The sequence below is a fragment of the Anomaloglossus baeobatrachus genome, chromosome 5 (genome assembly GCF_048569485.1).
Source record: "Anomaloglossus baeobatrachus isolate aAnoBae1 chromosome 5, aAnoBae1.hap1, whole genome shotgun sequence".
NCBI classification, from domain to species: domain Eukaryota; kingdom Metazoa; phylum Chordata; class Amphibia; order Anura; family Aromobatidae; genus Anomaloglossus; species Anomaloglossus baeobatrachus.
This window is the reverse complement of record NC_134357.1, coordinates 551,874,206-551,898,734: the sequence shown is the minus strand read 5'-3', so window position 1 is coordinate 551,898,734 and position 24,529 is coordinate 551,874,206. Positions and strand designations below refer to the sequence as shown.

Genomic DNA, 24,529 nt, shown 5'->3' with positions numbered 1-24,529 from the left:
GCAGAGGAAAAGTGGTCTACAGTTCATTTTAGAGATGAAAGCAAGTCAGTTTATTTAGGTCTAATGGGAAACATTATCTTTGTCAACAAACTGGGGAAAGACAGAACCCAAAGTTTGTTAAGAAGTGAGTGAAATGTGGAGAGGAAGTGTCATGGTTTGGGGACTGTTTTCTGCGGCAGTAGTTGGACCTCTCATACAGCTATATGACAAAGTGAATGCAAGTGTGTATCAGAACCTTCTTCAACAACACGTGGTTCCTTACTTCCATTCATCACTCAATCAGCCAACAATTTTCATGCAGGACAATGCCCCTTCTCTTAGAGAAAATAGTAAAGCAGTTCCTGGAAACAGAAAACATTGAAAAAAATGAAATGACCAGTCCAGAGTCCTGATCTAAACTCAATATTAAACCTCTGGAAAATCCTTGGTGACAGAGTTATGGCCAAGAAACCTACACCAGTCAAAGAAGTGTGGAAGAGACTGGAAGAAGAGTGGACCAAAATCACACCAGAGCAATGTGAGAGATTAGTGATGTCCTCTGGCTACAGATGTGCTGAAATCATTCAAAGCAAAGGCCTATACACTTCCTATTGATTGGTGACCGTTATTACCTTCAGAAAATTTACCTATAATCTTTGTGCTACAGTAATTGTTGTTCTCCAATTATTATCATCATGTTTTGGGCAAAATAAAGGTTTCATGGTGATAAACTTTGGATCTTTTGTATAACACTGTTCTATTGGCATGGTGTACCCTTTACCAAAAATCTTCAAATATTGAATTCTGAAAAAAGCAAGTTATCATATATTGTTCTCCAATTTTGACCTCCAGTGTAAATGCAAAAAAATCGGCCTAAACTTACAACTATCATGAGGTTGTGACAATATGTCACAAAAAATAAAACAGACAGACAATCTCAGAATTACCGGGATCTGTTGAAGCGTTCCAGAGTTAAATCCTGTCAAGGTTACACTTGTCAGAACTGCAATAAATGGCCCGGTCATTAAGGTGAAAACTGGCAAGCGGGTAATGCCATTCGGGCTCAGCAATGCTTCGGCAGTTTTCCAGGAATTTGTGTGGACTTCCCTTCCTAGGCTATATTAACTCTGACATCGGTTTGAAGATAGATCCAGAGGTGTCAGTGGTTCTGAAGTGGCCTTGTCCTGAGGGAGTGAAGGTGATTCAGTGAACCCTGGGTTTTGCCAATTACCACCAATACATAAAGCAATTCTTGTCCCGGATTCTCCCCATCATGGCCATGACCCATGAGGGGGCGAATCCCAAGTCGTGGACTTCTCAAGCAGAGAGTACATTTATTGTCCTCCAGGAGGCCTTCTCCTCGGCTAAGGCACTGCAAAGGCTGGAGATTAACAGACTGTTCTTCTTGGAAGTAGATGCTTCATTATTCGGGGACAGTGCGATTCGCATGAAGAAGTTGGCTTCGGTGAAGAGGGTAACTGGTGGCTTCTTCTCCAAGGTCTTCTCTGCTCATGAGCACAACTACTCAATTGGTGACTGAGAATTGTTGGCGATCAAGATAACTCTTGGAGGGGTGGCAATATCTATGGGCAGGAGCTGTGCATTCAATTGTCATTTACACTCACCACAAAAACCTGGCCTACTTACAGTCGGGTTAGAGGCTGAATCTACAGTATGTCAAGGACGAATGCTCGCTGTTCTTCACCCACTTTGACTTCGTTCTACATTTCAGACGAGCCAAAAAGAAAGTGAAGATGGATGCATTCACCGGGTCTTGTCTGTTGACCAACCAGGAGGAAGAGCCTCAACATATTATTGAGCGCTTCAAAATGCTCATGTTAACTTAAGTGTTTTTTGGGTACCACCCGAAAAGACATTCGTGTTGGAGGTGGATATGAAGCATGTGTTGCAGTGGGGTCAATCGTCTAGCTGGCTAGTCAGAAGAAGACAACTCTGCTCATTACTTGTGGCCAACACTGTTTAAAGACCTTGTGGAATTTGTCTCAGCCTGTCCCTCATGTATCCGCAATAAGACCCCTAAGACGACTCTGACTGAGCGACTACGACCACTACCTGTGCAGTCTTTCCTTGGCAACACATATGGACTTCATCACTGACCTGCCAGTGTCCTCTGGTTACTCCATTATCCGGGTAGTATTAAACAGGTTCTCTAAAATGGCCCACTTCACTCCTTTTCCGGTCTTCCTTCTGCTCCTGTGCTATCTGAGTACTTCATCGAGCACATCCGCTTGTATGGCCTTGCTCTCCACATTGTGTCTGATAGAGTTGTCCAATTGACATCTTGGTTCTGGAGGGCTACCAGTAAGCTGCTAGATGTCCCCCTGGACTTCTCATCGGCCTACCATCCATAGTCTATCGGCAAAGAGGAGCCGGTCAACCAGGTCCTGACAAATTTCCTGTGGCACTTTGTCAACGAACACCACAGCGATTGGCTCAAGCATCTATCATGGCCAAAGTTCTCCTGTAAAAATCATGTAGTGTTCTCCAATCCTCATGGTATATGGACAGCAGCCCAAAATCACTCTCCATGTGGTTATCACCTCCAGCAAACCTGTGGCTGATGTTGTTGTCAAGGGGTTCTCAGAAGTTTCGGCGGAGACCAGGGCCGCCATTAGGGCATTACAACCGTGACTCCTGTAAAGGGGCCCCGAGGGCAGAAGCCAGAAGGGAGGTCTGGACGCTGCCAGCCCAGGCCCCTCCCCTTTCATTCCTCTGCTCACTGGGCCCCAGGGGGCAGGGCCACCATCAGGGCAATGAGGGGGGCCTGGGTCACTCATAGAGAGCTGCCCTCTCTCTTCCTGCTCTGCACTGATCTATGGGATCGAGGCAGAGCAGGACAAGAAATGTACTAGACTTGAATTGACGCTGATAAGGTGAAGGTCCTTCCAGGTCATTTGACTAATTATGTGCCTGATCACATGACCAGTGAACTGAAAGGTTCTGTAGCTGTTTAGCTGCTGCAGCTTCCGTGCAGGTCCTAGTGGCTCCTCTCCTGCTCTGCACCGATCAGGAACTGCAAGAAGAGGTAATGTATAGTGTGTGTAAGTAAATGTACCTGTTGTAGGGCTGTGTGTGTATGTGTGCATGTAGTCTGTCTGTCTCTCTCTGTCTTTTTCTCTTTCCCTGTCTGTCTCTGTCCCTGTCATAGGATACCCTTTAGTTACAATATATTTGGCCATGAACTAAGAGCATAGCAAACAACAGCACAATACAAAAACAAAAGTATATGGCCTAAAATGTCAATTTTTATTCATACAATTTAAAACAAAAAATAATGATTGTGGTAGTACAGGTACAAGGACCAGACAGAATACTAGACAATAACAAAAAGGGTTATTTTTAACAATGTACCAAAAGTTTTGTTTTATATATAAAAGGGATAAAGTATTCCTTTATAACAGTGCAAAGTGCATCAGGTGCATGCTAAAATTGTCATTGCCATAGCCAATATGCATACAATTTGATTGCAATAATATATATCAAAAAGAGGTTATTTGTATACAAAAACAATTCAATTAGGTTAGGTATTAGACAAAGTTATAAAAAATATACAATTTCATCCTAATTTTAAACCAAGTGTAAAATATTAAATATGAGGTATTAAATAGGATTATTGCAAAATCCCAGCATTAAGAGGTAAAGTACAGAGTTAATATAACCAGCTGGGATAATTAAAGGGAACCAATTACCAGGATTTTCGTATATAAGGTAAAGCCAGTGCTATACTGGCACTATCAGGCTGATTCTCTACATACCTGCAGTTGTCAGCTTAGATATTTAGGTTTTCAAATCCAAGAAAGTAAAGTTTGTAAAATCAGCAGCTTCTTGAGTGACAGTTGCACTGGAGCAGATTATTCATAGTTATCTGTTCCCTCTGTTAGAATTAGCATAAACAGTATACAAACAACTTTTGTCAAGCATAACTTGTGGTGAGGTCATACCCATGTGACCAGAAGGGGCGGGGCCTCAGCCACCAGCCACCAAAGCTGGATACCAGGTCACATGGGTATGACCTCACACAGGTCCTTCCACAGACACAGTGAGTCGTTTGTATAATACTTGTACTAATTCTAACAGGGGGAGGGGATAACTGTGAATATATTATCTGCTCCAGTGCAACTGTCAGTCAAGAAGCTGCTCATTTTATAAACTTCACTTTCTTGGATTTCAAAACCTAAATATCCGAGCTGCCCACCAATGGTATGTAGAGAATCAGCCTGATATTGCGAATATAGCACTGGCTTTAGGTTATATACGAAAATCCTGGTGATTGGTTCCCTTTAAGGAAATGCCCTATGTATGAAGTGTGTCCCTATTCAGTATACAATACAATTACAAGACATAGTTATTGCACCTGAACCCAGTAAAAGTGCATAGGCAAACAGAATTGAATTGACTCCGCAAGCAATGCCTGGCATAGCCAGCTAAAGCATATGAATGTAATGGACTCGGATGTCTAATGCACAAAGTGCAAACAAAAGATGCAAGGGACACTATGAGATTAGGGAATAGGGAATTAAGGTTAACTTACTGCAAGAGTAAAACTGTTCGGTCGTAACGCCCCAACGTACGTTTCATGACATCACTTCGTCAGGGAGCGCTCCAGTCAATTCTACCTGTTTGCCTATGCACTTTTACTGGGTTCGGGTGCAATAGCTATGTATTGTAATTGTTTGTATTCTGAATAGGGACACACTTTATACATAGGGGATTTCCTTAATTATCCCAGCTGGTTATATTAACTCCGTGCTTTACCTCTTAATGCTGGTTGTTGGTTTTTTACACTTGGTTTAAAATTAGGATGAAATTGTATATTTTTTATAACTTCTTCTACTACCTAACCTAATTTAATTGTTTTTGTATACAAATAATCTCTTTTTGATATTATTATTTATTATTATAGCGCCATTTATTCCATGGCGCTTTACAAGTGAAAGAGGGTATACGTACAACAATAATTAACAGTACAAAACAGACTGGTATAGGAGGAGAGAGGACCCTGCCCGCGAGGGCTCACAGTCTACAGGGAATGGGTGATGGTACAATATACAATTATATATTATAATCAAATTGTATGTATATTGGCTCTGGCAATGAAATTATTTTTAGCATGCTTCTGAAGCACTTTACCCCTTTTATATATAAAACAAAATTTTTGGTACATTGTTAAAAATAACCCTTTTTGTCATTGTCTATTATTCTGTCTGTCTCTTTCACTGTCTGCCTGTTTGTCTCTTTCTGTCTCTTTCCTTGTCTGTATGTCTCTCTACAAAAATCACATTACCTCACACTTAAGCTTCTTATACTAAGACTGTCCTTCATTGCCAATAGCAACCAATCACAGCTCCTATTAATGACCTGTAGCTTTCAGCTCCATTGACTTTAATAAAGAGCTTTTTTGGCGAATCACTGAAAAGTGCAGGGTTTAATATTCCCCTCAAAACATAATCTATGACGTTCCCAGAGTCAAATGGGGTGTCTGTGCAAAATATCGTGATTGTAAATGCGATGGTGCGAATTCCTTTAGCGGACATATACACATACATACACACATACATATACATTACATATTATATATATATATATATATATATATATATATATATATATATATATATACACATACTATGTATACTAGCTGTAGTACCCAGGCGTTGCTCAGGATAGTAACTGTCTGTCGTTGTCTGTCTGTCGCTGTCTGCGTGTCGCTGTGTCTCAGTCTGTCTGTCTCTCAGTCTGTCTGTCTCTCAATGTGTCTGTGTCTATGTCTGTCTGGCTCTTTACCTGTCTGGCTCTTTACCTGTCTGGCTCTTTACCTGTCTGGCTCTCTTTTTGTCTCTGTGTGTCTGTCTCTCTGTGTGTCTCTCTGTCTCTTTCAGTGTCTGTCTTTCTGTATCTGTCTCTCGTTCCGTCTGTCTCTCGTCCCGTCTGTTTCTCGTCCCGTCTGTCTCTCGTCCCGTCTGTCTCTCGTCCCGTCTGTTCCCTGTTTCCATCTCTTTCTGTCTCTTTCCCTCTTTCTGTCTCTCTGTCTGTCCCTTTCCCTGTCTACCTGTCTCTTTCCCTGTCTGTCTGCCTCTGTCTCTTTAACTGCATGTCTCTCTCTGTCTGTCTCTCTTTCCTTGTCTGTCTCTCTCTTTCCCTGTCTGCCTCTTACTCTGTCTGTGTCTATGTCTGTCTGTCTCTTTCGGTGTGTCTCTAGCCATCTCTCCACCAACATCTTATTACCTCACACATAAGCTTCTTATACTAACAATTTATTTTGTTCCTAAAGCAATCACTCACAGCTCCTATTAATAACCTAATAGCTTGCTGCTCCATTGACTTTAATAGAGGCAGGTTTTTTGGAGAGTAACTATAAAGCGCGGGGTTACATTTCCCTGTCAAAACAGTCTATGACGTTCCCTGAGTCACATGGGGTGTCCGTGCAAAATTTTGTGATTGTAAATGTGACGGTGCGGATTCCTTTAGTGGACATACACACATACATACACTCTGCTTTATATATTAGACTAGCTGTAGTACCCGGGCGTTGCCTGGGATAGTAACTGTCTCTCTCCCAGTCGCTGTCTGTCTCTCTCCTTGTCTGTCTGTATTTGTATCAGTCTGTCTCCATCTCTGTGTCTGTCTGTCTCTATCTCTGTGGCTGTCTCTTTGCCGGGCGGTCTCTTTCTAGGGCTGTCTCTCTCGGTGCCCATCTGTCTCTGTCGGTGTCGCTCTGTCTTTTTCTGTCTCTCTTTATCCGTCTCACCACCGGCATCTTATTACCTCACACATAAGCTTTTTATACTAAGTTTATTTTGTTCCTATAGCAACCACTGACAGTTGCTATTAATAACCTTTAGCTCGCAGCTCCATTCAGTATAATAGAGGCAGGATTTTGGAGACTAACTGTAAAGCGCGGGGTTAAATTTTCCCGTCAAAACATAGTCCATGACGTTCCTTGGGTCACATGGGGCGTCTGTGCAAAATTTCGTGATTGTAAATGCGACGGTGCAAATTCCTTTAGTGGACATACACACACATACACTGAGCTTATATATATATATATATATATATATATATATATATATATATATATATATATATACATATACATACATACATACACACACACACACACACACACACACACACACACACACATACACATACACATACACACGCTCCGCTTTACGGCTTTATATATTAGATATACACATATGGCTGACGATTCTGACTGGGGCTCGTCATATTGATGACCCGAAAAATGGTGCATGCAGCTGTTTTCAGGCTGTCAAAATGGCGACAAGCGCTTAATGTGTGATTGGTGTGGACTGTTTGCAGAATTGGAGATTTTCCGAGAGTGATGGTGGGACTGGGGAAGGTTGGAGGTAAGTATGCAAAGGAGGATCTCAGCTCACCCGGTAAATGCATCACCTGGTTCCTTTCTCTGGAGACGGTGCAAGGAGGTCAGCTCTGTTGAAAGAGGCAAGTCCAGCAATAGAAAAAAGTTGTTTCCCGCATCACATCTAAGAAATAAGGTTAAAAACCAATTTTAATCCATAACTTACTTGTGCAACTCTAGCAGGATATGTCTAAGGGGTACTTTGCACGCTGCGACATCGCACCTGCAATATCGTCGGGGTCAAATCGAAAGTGACACACATCCGGCGCCAGTAACTACATCGCAACGTGTAAAGCCTAGATGCACCGATAAACGATCGCAAAAGCGTCGTAAATCGGCGATCTGTGTAGCGTCGGTCATTTCCATAATGTCGGATCGACCGCTGTTACGATGTTGTTCCTCGTTCCTGCGGCAGCACACATCGCTGTGTGTGACACCGCAGGAGCGAGGAACATCTCCTTACCTGCCTCCACCGGCTATGCGGAAGGAAGGAGGTGGGTGGGATATTTATGTCCCGCTCATCTCCGCCCCTATTGGCCGCCTGCCATGTGACATCGCACGACCCGCCCCCTTAGGAAGGAGGCGGTTCATGGGCCAGAGTGACGTCGCAGGGCAGGTAAGTGCGTGTGAAGCTAACGTAGCGATAATGTTCACTACGGCAGCTATCACAAGATATCGCATGTACGACGGGGGCGGGTACTATCGCGCTCGGCATCGCTAGCATCGGCTAGCGATGTCGCAGCGTGCAAAGTACCCCTAAGACTAAAGGCTGCTTTACACGCTGCGATCTCGCTAGCAAGATTGCTAGCGCGTGTACCCACCCCCGTCGGTTGTGCATCACGGGCCCGTCACACTACTTACCTGGAAAATCTAGGGAAGCCCCTTTTTTTCATTTTTTTGCCCAAAAACAAAAAAAAAACAAACAAACAAAATGATGTGCGCTTCGCCATATTTTTGTATGCTAGCCAGGTACAGCAGGCAGGTACGGGCTGCCCCCAACCCCTAGCTGCCTAGTTGTACCAGGTCGGGAACCAAAAATATAGGGAAGGCCTTTTTTAAATTATTTCATGAATTTAATGAAATAATTTCTAAAATAAACCCCAAACAAACGACATGGGCTTCGCCCAGTTTTTGTGTCCAGCCAGGTACAACTAGGCAGCTTGGGATTGGAATCCGCAGCGCAGGGTGGCCCAAACTTTCTGCCCCCCCCCCATCGCTGCGAATTGCAGTCCGCAGTCGCCCCAGAAAATGGCACTTTCATAGAAGCGCCATCTTCTGGCGCTGTATCCAACTCTTCCAGCCTTGTATTAACAGCTGTTATGAAGCCCGAGATTGTTAATGTCAGGCCAAGTTTGACCCGCTCATTAAGAATTTCCAATACAGGGTTAAAAAAAAATAGACCACACATAAAAAAAAATACTTTAGAAGAAATAAAAACACAGGCACACTTAAGGACTCCGTGTTTATTACTCCCTCTCATCCTTCCACGATCCTGGTCATCTTTTTCTTCAACCCATGCAGCTCTGCTACATCACAATGCACAGGGGGAAGAATTCTGCTCCTCCCCATGCATCTAATCACTCAATCACAATGAGCAGAGGCTGGGGGTTGGTAAGCAGTGACGTCACCGCTGCCACAGTTGCCATAGTAACCTGACCAGCGGGTTACTATAGCAACGATGATCTCCAATCACTTGATTCCCGGCGCCGCTATTCACCGGCTGTGGCAGCTAATCCTTGCATGTGGGCTGATTCTGTAAAGAGCGCCGACATGCATGGACGGGGAGCCGAGTATGTGCCCAAGCATCTCACCCGGTACATGGCGTTCGCCGAGTATATCGCATACTGAGATGCTTGGGCGAGCACCGTGTACTGGCAAGATGCACTGAAAGGACCTAGCATGATGTCATAGCCATGTGACCGGTCTGTAACCAATGAGGTAATACAACATTCACACGTGACTGGTCACATGCTATGACGTCACGGAAGGTCCTTTTGTTCTCGGATGTCACAGCGATGATCGGCCTCGGAAGGAGAAATGGCGGGAGACAAGTGTCTGCAGGACATGTCGCAGGACCTGTAAGTATAATGACAATGTTTATTATTAACTATATTCTTTATTTACAGTCCCCCCCACCCTATTTCATAACTGTAAAGTCAAAGAACGGGGATCGGGACGCAAAATCGTGTTATCTCGATCTTTACAAAATCAACGGGTGAGTCTCCCCGATCCCGACCATCGAGGGGGATCACCCATCCCTATTTTTAACCTTATTTCTTGGAAGTGATGCTGGAAACAACTTTTTCTATTGCCAAAGGTTCAAGAGGTAGAGGCGGAAATGTGGTGGGGGCGGAGTCTGAAGGGGGCCCAAAAACATTGGCAGTATGGGGCCCTGAAATTTCTGGTGGCAGCCATGTCGGAGACTATTGCCTCCCTGGAGCAGTCCTCCAACAGTATGCAAAGGCATGCGGATAAGAGAAGTCTGGATTCTCCTACAATCCATCCCAGTGAAAAAGTGTGGCTTTCTTCAAGATATGTCCACCTCAAGATGCCTACCTACAAGTTGGGTCCCAACTTTATTGATCTTTCAAGGTATTTCAAACGATAACCGCCATGTACTATAAGCTGAAGCTTCTGGCATCCTTTCGGATCCCCGACTCCTTCCTTGTGTCTCTCCTGAAGCCTATTGTCCTGAGCCGCTACTTCAGAAATCCTGATAACCAGAGTCCTTTTGTCGGAAGGAACACTACATGAAAACGCTTCTCACTAGCCATAATGTTTTATTTTCTATTTTGTTTGATTGGAGGTCTGAATGGTCAGTACGGAAAACGTCAGGAGGCAAAAGGCATCATTGCATGAAAAAGATAAAACCCATTTTTTAGTAGATTGGATGGGGTTTGGCCCTGTGGATATGTCATTTGAGCCTAAGGTAAATGTTAAAGCTCTTCTTCTGAAGAGATTCTTTTCAGGCCTGGAAAAGGTGGGGTATAAGGGGAAATACTGTAAAGATGTTACCGGTGTCCCTGCACTGTCGTGCCTACTTTACCTGGCAGGAACACCAGCACACTTACACCCCTGGCCGACCAGCGATAGCTTCCGTGTTCCTGGCACAGTCTCCCAGGTCTCCTGGTACCCTGTGACAAATTTTGGATAAAAACGCCCCTATCAGCACATTCAGCCGAAGGGAGAGAAGGAAGATCCATCAATAAGATGCCGAAATTCTAAGAAGATGGATTCATTGCTCTCAGTGGGAGAAACAATAAGAATCTTGTAGTTATGATACTTATTAATGGGGAATAAACATAAAATAATTGATGTTACAAAGCAAGCTTTACAGACTACTTAGGTCTCTTCATCAAATACAAGATTATTATTTGTTTCTCCCACTGAGAACAATCAATCTTTATTCAACTAATGAACACGGCACCAAACTAAGAATCTAGGACATCACCAGCATCATTACCCTCCGCTTTCTCTTAGGGGTCCACCATACAGATTAGATTCTTCTCCCCATGATTTTCTTTTTTTTTTGTAAATTCTTTATTTAAGATGTTTCTTAATATTACAGAAATGAAATTGCAACAACAAATAAGCATAAACATGTATTTTTCAGATGAAAGGAAAGAGAAAAGGAAAGGAAAGAGGGAGAGATGGGGACGTGAGGTTGGTATAAAGTAAAGAGAGGACAAGGGGTTGGGAATGTAGAGGGGGTAGGGGAAGGGGAAAAAGGTGAGATTCCCACCTATTTCTAAGAAGGTGTCTGGTTACTAGGATTTATATATATGAAAATATGAAAAGGTTTTGTTTTCAGAGGTGTGTATGAACAACGTGTTTGTTTTGCTTAACTGTCGATTCGGTTTCTGAGCTAATGTGTTATCTTTGGATGAGAAAATTTGTCAAGAGATTTTAGTTAGCTTTTGGTATCTGTCCCATTTGTCCCAAGATTCTAAAAGCTTCGCATTTTTCCTAGTGTAATGCAATCGGGCTTTTTCATGTATGCTTATAAGATTTGATTCATTGAACCACTCGGTTAGACTCGGTGCATCACCTTCTTTCCAGTGTCTGGCTATTAGAAGTTTTGCTGCATTTATGAGATGAGGTATTATTGAGAGTTTGTTTAGGTGTTCCTTTTGTGGATCTAGATTGAGGATAATAAAGTTTGGGTTGAAAGGGAGTTTGGTCTTGAGAGCATTTTCTATGTGAATTTTAATGGAATCCCAATATTTTGCTATTTTTGGGCAATGATACCAAATGTGTGAAGGGGTGCCAGTCATTTGATTACATCTCCAGCAGTGTAGTGACAAGGAGTTGTCAATTTTGTAGAGAATGTCTGGGGTTTTATACCACCGTGAGATAATTTTATAGTTGAGTTCTTGATATCTAGATGCGGTTGATAGGTTGTGGGCGTTGTTGAAGATCATTTGAATTCCACTAGGGTTGAAGGTGGTGTTTAGTTCCATTTCCCATCTATTAATGTAAGAAGGTTTTTCCGAAGTGTTATATAGTAGCTTGTATATTTTTGAGATTAGCCTATTCTTCCCTTGAGCATGTAGTAGAAATTCTTGTTGGGGGGACGGGTTTGAAGGGGAAATATCTGGGATGTGATATGAAGCTAGGTCTCTAATGATGGCTAGGTCTTTATCTTTTAAATCTATTGGATTAAAGATGGATTTTAGCTCTTGTATAGTTAATGGTTCATGGTTATGGATTATCTCTGACAGTGTTATGTTGCAGAGATTTTTTGATGTCCTAATTTTGTTTTTTAGGAGTCTAAATTTTTGCGGGATCACATGTAAAATGGGGGTGGCTCTGCAAATGTTCGGAATTAGATCTAGTTTTTTATTAAATTTGTGCCAAAGCTTAAGTGTTACTTTGGTAAAAGGGTTCAGTATGTCTTTATATTTGAATCTGTTGTGAGGGGTTGGCCATAGAAAATGTGATAGGTCTCCTTTTAAGTTGCTGATTTCCAAGGTAGTCCACAGTTTTCTAGGGGGGTTTTTCTTCATCTCCATGAGTCTGGCTATGTGTGTGGCTAGCCAATAGCGTTCAAAATCTGGGAGTCCTGTACCTCCTTTAGATTTAGGAGCAGTCAGTATAGTGTACTTTAGTCTATGGCTCTTTTTAAGCCATATAAAATTTGAGATCATGTTTTTCAATTTGCTGAAGAAATGTTGTGGGATATCTGTAGGGATTACTTGTAGAAGATATAAGATTTTTGGCAGAATGATCATCTTGATTAAATTGGTTCTCCCAAACCACGAGATTGGTAAACTGCTCCAAGCGGAAATGTCGGCTTCTATTTTGTGAAAAAGTGGCTTGAGATTCAGATCGTATAGTTGAGACAGGGAGTTGCTAATTCTTACGCCTAGGTAGGTGATGGAATTGCTAATACTGAAATTAGATGATTCTGATACATTTTTCCATATTTTGGGGGGAATGTTAATGTTTAATAAATGGGATTTTGAAAAATTTATTTTGAAGTTGGAGACTTCACTATATAACTTGAAATCTGCGGTAAGGGCCTTAATTGAATTTGAAGGGTTCGTTAAAATGAAAAGTATGTCATCTGCAAATGCCGCGTATTTGTATTCTATTTGGTTGCATTTCAGGCCTGAGATCTTGGGATTTTGTCTTATTTTCTGGAGAAAGGTTTCTATTGTTAGAATAAATAGAAGTGGTGAAAGGGGACAGCCCTGTCTGGTTCCATTTTTTATGTTAAAACTAGAGGAGAGTTCATTATTTATTTTTAGTTTTGCGGTTGGGGTGGTATAAAGTGCCAGGATTTTGTCAATGAATAAGGGTGGGAAGCCAAATTTTTTTAAAGTTTGTTCGATAAATAGCCAATTGACGCGGTCGAAAGCTTTTTCTGCATCTGAGGTGATGATTGCAGTTTCAATATTGTTATGTTTTGCATATTGAATGGAATTTAGTGTTTTAATTACATTATCTTTTGCTTCTCTCTCTTTTGTAAATCCCACTTGTTCTAGGTTTATAAGATCAGGTATTATGTTTTGTATTCTTTTTGCTATGATTTTGGCATACAGTTTTACGTCATTGTTAATCAGCGAAATTGGTCTATAGCTTCCGCAAAGGGATGGATCTTTTCCTTCTTTTGGGATTAGAGTTATGTGAGCTGTTAGGGCTTCTTTATTGAATGGGTTATTCTTGTTTATATAGTTAAAATAGTTTGTCATATGTGGAACTAGTTCTGTTTTAAAAATTTTGTAGTACTCAATTGAAAAACCATCCGGGCCTGGACTTTTCCCTCCCGGAGTTGAGTGTATGGATGATTCTACTTCTTGGGAGGATATTGGGATCGTTAGATTTTGTGCTTGTTGGGTTGTGAGTTTAGGTAATTTCAGGTCTTTTAGGAAAGTTTTTATGAGTTTTGTTTTCCCCTCTTGAGACTCTTGTGCTGTTGTGAGGTTGTATACGTTGGAGTAGTATGAAGAGAAAATATTAGCAATGTCTTCAGTTTTGTGATGTACTTTGTCATTCGTATTTTTAATTTTTGTGATATATGTTGTATTTATTTGTTTTTTAATCATGTTTGCTAAATTACGTCCACTTTTGTTGGAGTAAAGGTAGGATCGAAACCTTGCATAGTTAAGGTATTTTTTGCTTTTTTGATTTAAAAGAGCTCTGAGCTCAGATCTTAGCTTGAATAAGTCCTTCTGTAATGAAGGGTTTTGATTTGTTTTATGTTGTCCTTCTAAGTTTTTTATTTGGTCTAGAAGGGAAATTGTTGTTTTTTCTCTTTCTTTTTTGGTTCTAGTGCCGAGTTCTATTAAAGTACCTCGTAGAACTGCTTTGTGGGCTTCCCAAACGTTATGGTCACATATGTTATTGAAGCAATTTTCTCTAAAGTAGTTTTGGATGGACGTTCTTATGTAGTCTTGAGAAGTTTTGTTTTTTATTAAACTATTGTTGAGTTTCCAATTGAGTGGGCATCTTCTGCCTTGTGAAAGCTTTATGTTTAAAAGTAGGGGGGCATGATCAGAAAGTAATATTATATCATAATGTATTTTTTTAACATTGCTTAGAAGTTGATGGGATATGAATAGATAATCTATTCTGGAGTATTTCTTATGGACTTGTGAGTAATAAGAGTAATCTTTGGTTGAGGGGTATGAGATCCTCCAGCTGTCGACCAGAAGTAATTCTGTGAGGGATTTTTTAATGAAATTTACTGTTTTAATTGGGATCGTTGAATGTCCATCTGAGGTGTCTGATGGAGGGTGTAGAGGGATATTGAAGTCACCTCCTAATATTATACTCCCTTCTGAAAAAAGATGCAGTGTTGAATATTTTCTTAAAGAAGGGCAGCTGGTTAGTATTTGGGGCGTAGATGTTTATGATTGTGTATAAGGAGTTGTATAGTTGGCATTTCAAGAAGATGAACCTGCCGTCTGGATCATAAATGACGTCTTTGAGGTTAAAGGGTATCTTTTTATGGATAATAATCGAGACCCCTTTATTTTTCTTGATTGGGGAATTGGCATTAAACCATCTGGTGTAGACCTTATTTTTTGTTACTGGTGTGTACGTCTTCTTGAAGTGAGTCTCCTGGAGAAGAGCGATATCTATTTGGTGTTTGTTAAGATAGCTCAGTATTTGTGATCTTTTTTGGGGGATGTTCATGCCTTTAACATTGAACGTTATAAAGTTAAGATTAGCCATAGTTACCATGAAATAATTGATAATTTATTTTTGAAATTTGGGTAGGTATCTGGGAAGGGTGAAAAAGATTTAGTATAGGGTAGAGTGTGAGATATTTGAGTCTCTTAGCCATAGCCTTGAGACGTTGTGGATTTCTCAAATTGAGAAATGAAAAAACAAAGAAAATTTGCAGCTGGAAGGGATAGGGTAAGCCAAGCCAATCCCTTCCAGTGTAATCTGCAATAGTGGATTTTCCGGTCCGTGGTGGCGTGGACCTAGGATGTAGTACTTTTAGACAGTATATGTACTTGACACTTTCAGTGAAGTGAACTAGGGGGCACTATCTCCCAGCTAAGTCTTATCAGTAAATGTAATGTAAGAGGGTGAGATAACAAGTCAGTTATAAATGATAAATAATAACCAATTAAAGCAAACATTCCATATTTGTATAGTTACAACCAATGGTCTTCGGTTCTGTTGCTTGAACGATGAGGATAGAGGTCATGAGCGTCCAAGAGAGTTCTTTGTAGAATTGTGATTTGATTGAACGATATGCACAAATCACAGGCAGATAGAAAGAGGACTAAGTCCCGATGTCTCTATTTCCACAAATGTAATGTCTTTAGAACAGGAACTGAATAGGGAACATACGCAATCATGTGGTAAACTTAGACAAAACTACGACTTCTCTCCAATTCTCTCCTCCTCCCCCGAACGAAAACGTTGGGTGGAAGGTTAACAGAGGGAGAGGAGGGAGAGAGAGAGAGGAAAAAAAAAATAAAAAAAAAAAGGATCTTTTCTTTTCCGTTTCTCATCAGGGTATTTCTTAAACTTGAATGATGAGGTCAGGTATATAAAGGTATTGGAGAGTCATCATCCATTTTCATCTTGTTCCCCTTGTCTTTTTCTTGGAGTCTTCTTTGGCCCCTGATTCAGTTTTCTCACTTTACTTGCTCTGAGTGGTGATGTTGTGGTCCATTTGTCACGTTTAGGTAGTGCAGGCAAGTGAAGGAAATCTTCAGCGGAGGTCCAATCTGGTATCTTTATATGCATTAAGTCCAACTTATTGAGGACAAAGGGAAGATCGTCTGGAGTTCTGATTATTAGATTTTTGTTGTCAAAGGAGATGGCTAAACCAAAAGGAAACATCCATCTGTAAATTATATTTTTTTCTCTCAGTGTTTTTGTTAAGGGCTGTAATTGTCTTCTCAGATCTAAAGTAAGCTTTGAAAGGTCCTGATAGATTTGTATTTCTGTCTCTTCATATTCAATCTTGCGGGTGTATCTCGCTTTTTGGTAGATTTGTTCCTTTATTTTAAAGCTTTGTAAACAACATAGAACATCCCTTGGTTTATCCCAGTTTGCAGTTTTGGGTTTGTAAACTCTGTGGGCTCTTTCTAACCCCATGTCAATGGTTTCTTCTTTGCCAAGTAGAGTATTAAATATCTGTGTAAGGGCTGTGTGAATGTCTTTGTCTTCTACTGATTCTGGTAATCCTCGAATTCGAAGGTTATTCCTTCTGGACCTGTTCTCGAGATCATCTATGTGAAGTTTTTGCAAGAAGATCTCTTTTTGATTGTCGATCAGGATTTCTGTCACTCTCTCTGAGTGCGTTGTAATTTGGTCAAAGTCGTTTTCAAGGATATGGACTCTTGTATAGATCTGTTTTATGTCACTTTTAAGTTCAGCCATCTCTTCTTTTATGGTCTGCGTGAATTCCTTAAATAGGTTTCTGATGCAGTTTGCTGTAGGAAGGGCTTTGATATGTTCCATGAGATTGGCATTTCCGCTTAGTGTCTCTTCATCCTCATCACTGTCTGACAGTGTGAAGTTGGTGGTTGGTGCTTGTCTGGATTTTTGTGCTGACATCTCTTGGGTGTGTTGTTTTTTAGATTTATCCCCTTCCTGGTTCTTCTTTGGAGTTTTCAGGGTTTTGTTTGGCTCGTCAAATTGTAATTTGTAGTTTTTCCCCATTTTCTAGACCTGGTCTTAATAGAACTTTGCTGGGAGAAAGTAGGTTGGGTTAACGCATTTGGAGTAAGCTTGTCCTCTTTTTTTTTTTTTTTCCTTTCCCCTTTTAACTTTCTATTTCTCAGCTGCTGCAGCCCTTTTATAGTCTTGACCACTAGATGTCACTGTTCACCACTGTTGCACATTGTTCTTGCACCTTATACTGGAGCTTCTGTTTGTTGTATGCTTAGAATCGTCAGCTCTAGCTGTATTTTTTATATATCAATGTATAACCTAGAGGGGTTTTATGTTCAGCCACTTACGTTTTGCTGCATTAACATGGGGTGAGCAGCATCTGCGATCCAGCAACAGGCAGCTTGGGATGAGTTAAATTTCCCCTGTGCTGGTTTTTTATTGTCCAGATGAGCAAGGGGGAGGGAAGCAGGCTGCTCTGGTCTTGGTGATGTCCTAGGAACTTAACCCCTTACAGTTCAGTCTCCTCTCCCTGAGCCTTCTCCTCCTCTCTGTAAACCCCAGTACAGGAGTGGATCCCAGGCCAGTGTCTCTGTTCCTGTTTTCCAGGTACCTCTGCTGATTGATGGTGTAGCTATCTGCTGTGCTCTGGTATCAGCAGTCTCACTCCCTCTCCTCACAACGTTACAAATGGTGGTGCAGGGTGAACTTGGGGCCCCACTCTCTCAGGTGGCAACCCGATCCAGGAGCAATTAGGTGATATTTATCCTTGGGCGCAGGTCTCCTCTCCTCCAGAGCACCTCTCTCTAGCTCCAGCCAAGAGAAATGAAGGGGGGAAGGGAGGTTGGAGTGGTGCAGGTGCTGTGCCTCTCTGCTGGATTCTAATGGCAGCTGCTCCCATACATCTAGCAAGCCCTCTCTCTTCTGGCCTTCTCCCTCAGTCCCTGTAGGCAGTGGGGCAGGAGGGAGCTTGGAGCAATGCTTCTTCTGTCAGTAAATCGCAGTGCTGCTGCACCCTCCTAGTCTCTGGGGACTGGTAGTTGTATGGTTGGTATGGCTGCTACTTTAGGCCCTGGCTTCAGCACTGTAATCAGGCCGCTACTCACTCAATCTCCACAACGCTCCAAAGTTGTTTTCCTGGGCTCCACAGCAGATGTAGGGAGATGGATTTTGTTTTGGGGCCACTTTTTCTTAAGGATCGGCGTTGGATGTCACTAGATTACAAATTGAGATGCAGGCGCTCCTCCATGTGCATCCTTCTTCTTCCCCAGCTAAGCCACGCCCCTCCCCATGATTTTCTAAGTTGTCTGCACATTCTACGTACGCTGTCATTTGGCTTTGCAGATTAGAGATCTGGGCAGCTAGAGGTCAACATCTTCTAATTTCAGTGGATAGGATGGATCTGGCTACCTGTAAGATCTGGCTGATACAGATCTCACTCCAACAGAAGGGCATCCAATGCTCAAAATAATGGGGACAGCTTTGGGTGGAGGAGCATGTGGTGGTCTAGCAGCAAAATGGTGACCATTTTCTATGGCCGGACAACAACCCTGATAAAGCAGCCACAGCCGGTGACTAAGAAGAATCTGTGACTTCTCTGCATTTAGTGGTCACTACTCACCTGGGCGGTTATCTGTAGGAATCTCCTCTTTACACCACTCATCACCCCTCACATATGTCTCTGTAGTATTAATATGGGTCAGATCTTCATACTGAAACAAATTTGTAAAAGTCACAGACAGATGGAGAAGTCACATCTATGATCAGCTCTAATCCTGCTATCTCCACCGTTCTCATTACACAAGTATAAAATATATAATACTGGTGGATAAAACAAGACTGAGCACATCTGTCTACACATCATAGGGAGATTTCATGACACCTTCTCTCCATCTACCTGATGATCCTGAGGAACATCGGGATCTTCTTGTTTACAGTCCTGTGGGAGAAGAGGACGGTGACATCTCTCTGGTGTTGTCCTCTTACTGGAAAGAACTGGAGGAGACACATACAGGGACTGAATTCATTCGTTACATACAGATAATTATAGGCCGAGTATTTAGTTCCCTTCCCTTTTTGTGCCCTTCTAAATACTCCCACTCCTCCATAGAGAAATAGATGGTGACGTCCTGACACCTTATAGGAACCTGACACATACAATGATACCGTCATCCTCCGATCCCTTCAGAGCGTTACTGTATAATGTCCCAGCATTCCCAGTAGTGTCACCTCTCCAGTCAGCAGCTCAATCATCTTGTAGGTGAGTTCTAGGATCTTCTGGTCCTTGATGTCCTCATGTATCGGGGGGTGAGGTGGAGGCCCCGTGATTGGGCTCAGGGGTCTTCCCCATCCCTCAGACACAGGGGCCTGACAGCGCTCACTAGAGGTCTTCTTCACTACTGTGTAATCCTGGTTATGGAGAGACACAGTAATAAATCTCACTATAGACATTTCCAGAGTCCCCACCTCTCCAGTTCTGTCCATCTGTTATTCCCATAGATAAGAATGATGTAATGTGATGTCATCAGAATCTCTCACCTCTCCAGTAAGCCGGAAGAGGATCTCTAGGGTGAGGTGTAATATCCTCTCCGCCATCTTGTCCCTGTCCATATCCATCCTTCACGGGGCAATCAGGAGAATTCTCTTCTATAGAAGATCTCCACTGAGAGGATCCGATATTGTAGGGACCTGAATGGGGAGACAATGATGATGTAACATCAGAAAGAATCCGCTGTAATAATACAATTATTGGAGATAATAAGGGAAAACATATGAGGAGACAGAACGTGTAGAAGTTGTATTCTCTTGTTTCATATGGACTGGAAGATAAACTGAATTGCTAACTAAAGGCGGCGATACACGCAGCGATATCACTAGCGATAGCGCTGGTGAAAGCACCCGACCCCGTTGTTTGTGCGTCACGGGCAAATCGCTGCCCGTCACGTACAAAATCGTTAGGAGCAGTCACATGGACTTACCTATCTAGCGACGTCGCTGTTGCCTGCAAACCACCTCTTTCTAAGGGGGCGGTTCGTGCGGCGTCACTAAGCGGACGTCCAATAGAAGCGGAGGGGCAGAGATGAGCGTCCGTAACAACCCGCCCACCTCCTTCCTTCCTCATTGCCGGCGGATGCAGGTACGCTATAGTTCGTCGTTCCCGAGGTGTCATACGTAGCGATGTGTGCTGCCTCAGGAACGACGAACAACCTGCGTCCTCTACAATCAATGATTTTTTTAAAAGAAAAGACGTGTCAACGATGGACGATTTGGTAAGTATTTTCCATCGTTAATGGTCGTTCGTGCGTGTCACACGCAATGACGTCGCTAACGATGCCAATGTGCGTCACGGAATCCGTGACCCCGGCGATATATTGTTAGATCCGTCGCTGTGTGTGACGGGGCCTTAAAGGGAAGATGTCGCGTTTTTTTATTTTTGTATTAAAAATAGGGATTTTGATATCAAGTATTTTTAATAAAAAATGAAAATCACTGCTTATTTAGTTTTTATTTAATTCTAATTTTACTGGAGGCACTGGGGGCTGCCATGCTGGATTTGCTGTGTGTGTAACGACAGTTACTCACTCCTTTATGGCAGCCCCTGTGCATAGACTCTGATAGTCGGACTCCGACCCCTAGACTTATTACAGGAGATCTCCCTGCTGTGAAATGGACGCGCCCCCTGGGCTGTCTAGATCACAGCAGAGGGAGGAGATCAGCGCCATCTTTCTGCAGCTCACAGCGGTCATGCTGTGTGTGTGCTGGCAAGGCATTGTGCGTGCGTGTGGCAGAGCATTTTGTGTGCGTGCATGTGGCAGAGCATTGCGTGTGCGTGTGGCAGAGCATTGTGTGTGTGTGCTGGCAGAGCAATGTGTGTGCTGGCAGGGCATTGCGTGTGTGCTGGCAGAGCATTTTGTGTGTGTGCTGGCAGAGCATTGTGTGTGCGTGTGGCAGAGCATTTTGTGCGTGCGTGTGGCAGAGCATTTTGTGCGTGCATGTGGCAGAGCATTTTGTGCGTGTGTGTGGCAGAGCATTTTGTGCGTGCGTGTGGCAGAGCATTTTGTGTGTGTGCTGGCAGAGCATTTTGTGTGTGTGCGTGCTTGTGTGTGTGTGGCAGAGCAGCATTTTGTGTGTGCATGTGGCAGAGCATTTTGTGCGTGCATGTGGCAGAGCATTTTGTGCGTGCATGTGGCAGAGCATTTTGTGCGTGCATGTGGCAGAGCATTTTGTGCGTGCATGTGGCAGAGCATTGTGGGTGAGCGTGCAGCAGAGCATTGCGGGCGTGTGGCTGAGCATTTCGGGTGGTCGTGCATACATAGCATTGCACCGTCATGCTGCTCGGTCACAAACACAGTATATACACAGTGTTCACACGGTATATAGTATATACACACAATACACGGTATATAATATATACACACGCTGGCTCCACCTCCTTCATGCTGCTTGGTCACACACACAATATATACACAGTGTACACATGGTATGTAGTATATACACACAGTGTATAGTATATGCACACAGTACATGGTATATAGTATATACACATGCTGGCTCCGCCTCCTTCATGCTGCTCGGTGACACACAATATATACACGATGTACACACGGTCTATAATATGTACACACAGTATATAGTATATGCACACAGTACATGGTATATAGTATATACACACGCTGGCTCCGCCTCCTTCATGCTGCTCGGTCACACACACAGTGTGCACACGGTATATAGTATATATACACCCACAGTGTATACTATATGCACACAGTACATGGTATTTAGTATATACACGCTGGCTCCGCCTCCTTCATGATGCTCGGTCACACACACAGTATATACACAGTGTACACACGGTATATACCGTGTTTCCCCGAAAGTAGGACCCCCCCGAAAGTAAGGCAGGGTGGGGGTTTCGGGGGGGTCCGCCAATGTAGGGCACCCCCCGATTGTAAGGCAGGGTAGCGGGGGTGCCCGGGGAATGTAAGGCCGCCTATGGGTGGTGGTCGCGGCGTAATGTATACCTCCTCCGGTGAATGGCCCCCGCAATCTCGCCGGCCTGCGGCGCGTCCCGGGTCAACGCTCTTCCTGCTTGATGCTGATTGGCCGATCAGCCTGTTCGTCACAGGCTCCCTGCTGGCCATCAGCTCGAGCTGTGATTGGCCAGTCAGCCGGCTCGCAGCTGATTGGCCGAATCAACCGCGACGTCACCGCCTGCAGGCTCGCTCCCATTGGTCCAGCGTCCCCGGCGTCCCCGGCAGAAGGAAAGTAACGGTAAGTTCCGAAACTCTCTCTCTGTGTGTGTACGGTATGTGTATGGGGGCTGTATGTGTCAGAGTGTGTGTGTGTGTGTGTACGGTACCGGTACGATATGTGTGTGGGTGCCGTGTGGGTCTGTACCGGTACCGTATGTGTCAGTGTGTGTGGTGGCAGAGTGGGGGGCAGAACCACTGTATGGGGAGGCTGCAGGGGGGAGGATGGGGTGGATTCCGGACTCTCAAACAATGGGGAGGCTGCAGGGGGGAGGATGGGGTGGGTGGATTCCGGACTCTCAAACAATGGGGAGGCTGCAGGGGGGAGGATGGGGTGCATGCCGGACTCTCAAACAATGGGGAGGCTGCAGGGGGGAGGGGGGGAGGGGGAAATTGTTATTTTTTTTTTTCCAATGTAAGGCCTCCCCCGAAAGTAAGGCAGGGTGGGACTTTTGGGGGTAAAATTAATGTAAGACAGGGCCTTACTTTCGGGGAAACACGGTAGTATATACACACAGTGTATAGTATATGCACACAGTACATGATATATAGTATATACACACGCTGGCTCCGCCTCCTTCATGCTGCTCGGTCACACACACAGTATATGCACATGGTATATAGTATATACACACAGTGTATAGTATATGCACACAGTACATGGTATATAGTATATACACACGCTGGCCCCGCCTCCTTCATGCTGCTCGATAACACACACAGTATATACACACTGTACACAAGGTATACACACACAGTATATACACAGTGTACACACGGTATATAGTATATACACACAGTGTATAGTATATGCACACAGTACATGGTATATAGTATATACACACGCTGGCTCCGCCTCCTTCATGCTGCTCGGTCACACACACAGTATATGCACATGGTATATAGTATATACACACAGTGTATAGTATATGCACACAGTACATGGTATATAGTATATACACACGCTGGCTCCGCCTCCTTCATGCTGCTCGGTCACACACACAGTATATGCACATGGTATATAGTATATACACACAGTGTATAGTATATGCACACAGTACATGGTATATAGTATATACACACGCTGGCTCCACCTCCCCTCATGCTGCTCGGTCACACACACAGAATATACACAGCGTTCATATGGTATATAGTATATACACACAGTATATAGTATATACACACAGTACATGTTGCTGTCACACACACAGTATATACACAGTGTACACACATACACACTGCGTGCGTCTGTGTGGCAGAGCATTGCGGGCGTGCATGTGGCAGAGCATTGCAGGATCGGGGTGTGTAGAGCGTTATGTGGGGAGCACTATGCAGCTGTCCTTGGTGACACTTTAGACATTTGTGGTCACCAACAAAATGGCTCTGCACTGTGTCCCTACATTTCATTCTCTCTTATCTGTTGGAAACACCCAGGTTGGGAGGGGGAGGTGACATCACACACAGGAGAGCAGATTCTGCCCACTTTACTGCAGCTGTAATCCAGGCTATCTCTACAGTGGGATTTCTGTAGGATTTCAGCAGCTGCTCCCCCTAGTGTTTAAGAGTGGAAAATATCAAACTTTTTATTTTTTTTTATATGTTGCTCAATTAAAAACAAATAATATTTAAACAAAACATTAATACTTTACATTTTTTTAAGTTATTGAAAAATTTTTTTTGGGCACGACACCTTCCCTTTAAGACGTCTCCTCTGCTGCCAAACGCTGGTTATTTCGGTCAATGCTTCAGCCACTGATTGACTGCAGAGATCACGTTTGTTATCACTGACTAAACTGACAGGAAATATAGAGACTGGAGGGGACCCAAGCAGCGGGGGCACAGGAGTAATGGGGGGTCATTATGTGTTACTATTGTTAGTATTTTACAGTAGTCAGCTTTATCTATCTATCTTTCTATCTACTAATAAATCCTATATATTTAGGCCACACACAACAAGCAGTTTCCTCCTCGGAGTCGGCAGCTGAATACGTTTCTCATAGACTCATCTTCCATATCACTAATTCTCCTCTCATTTACCGACACTGGAATCGGCATCAGCAAAACTGCAGGAGAAATTCATTACACGTGAGAGGAGAAATAACGGCTCCATGATGAGGACGACATCTTCATCCTCTACTGCGTCTCTATCAATGACTCCATCACCACCACTAAATGGAGGCTTTTTTTATTTCATTTTTTAGCCCTTAATATATTGTTTGTTTGGGGTTTTGTTTTGTTTTTTTTAGGGGGGGGGGGTTCTCATTGCCCCCCTTCCCTCATCATTTCTTGATACTGGGGGTCTGCTTGGATGCTA

The 24,529-nt window shown here is 43.1% G+C and overlaps 1 pseudogene; it reads right to left on the bottom strand.

Moving 5' to 3' along the window:
- Positions 1 to 24,529, bottom strand: part of LOC142312970 (uncharacterized) — a 187,202-nt pseudogene that overhangs the window by 118,759 nt on the left and 43,914 nt on the right.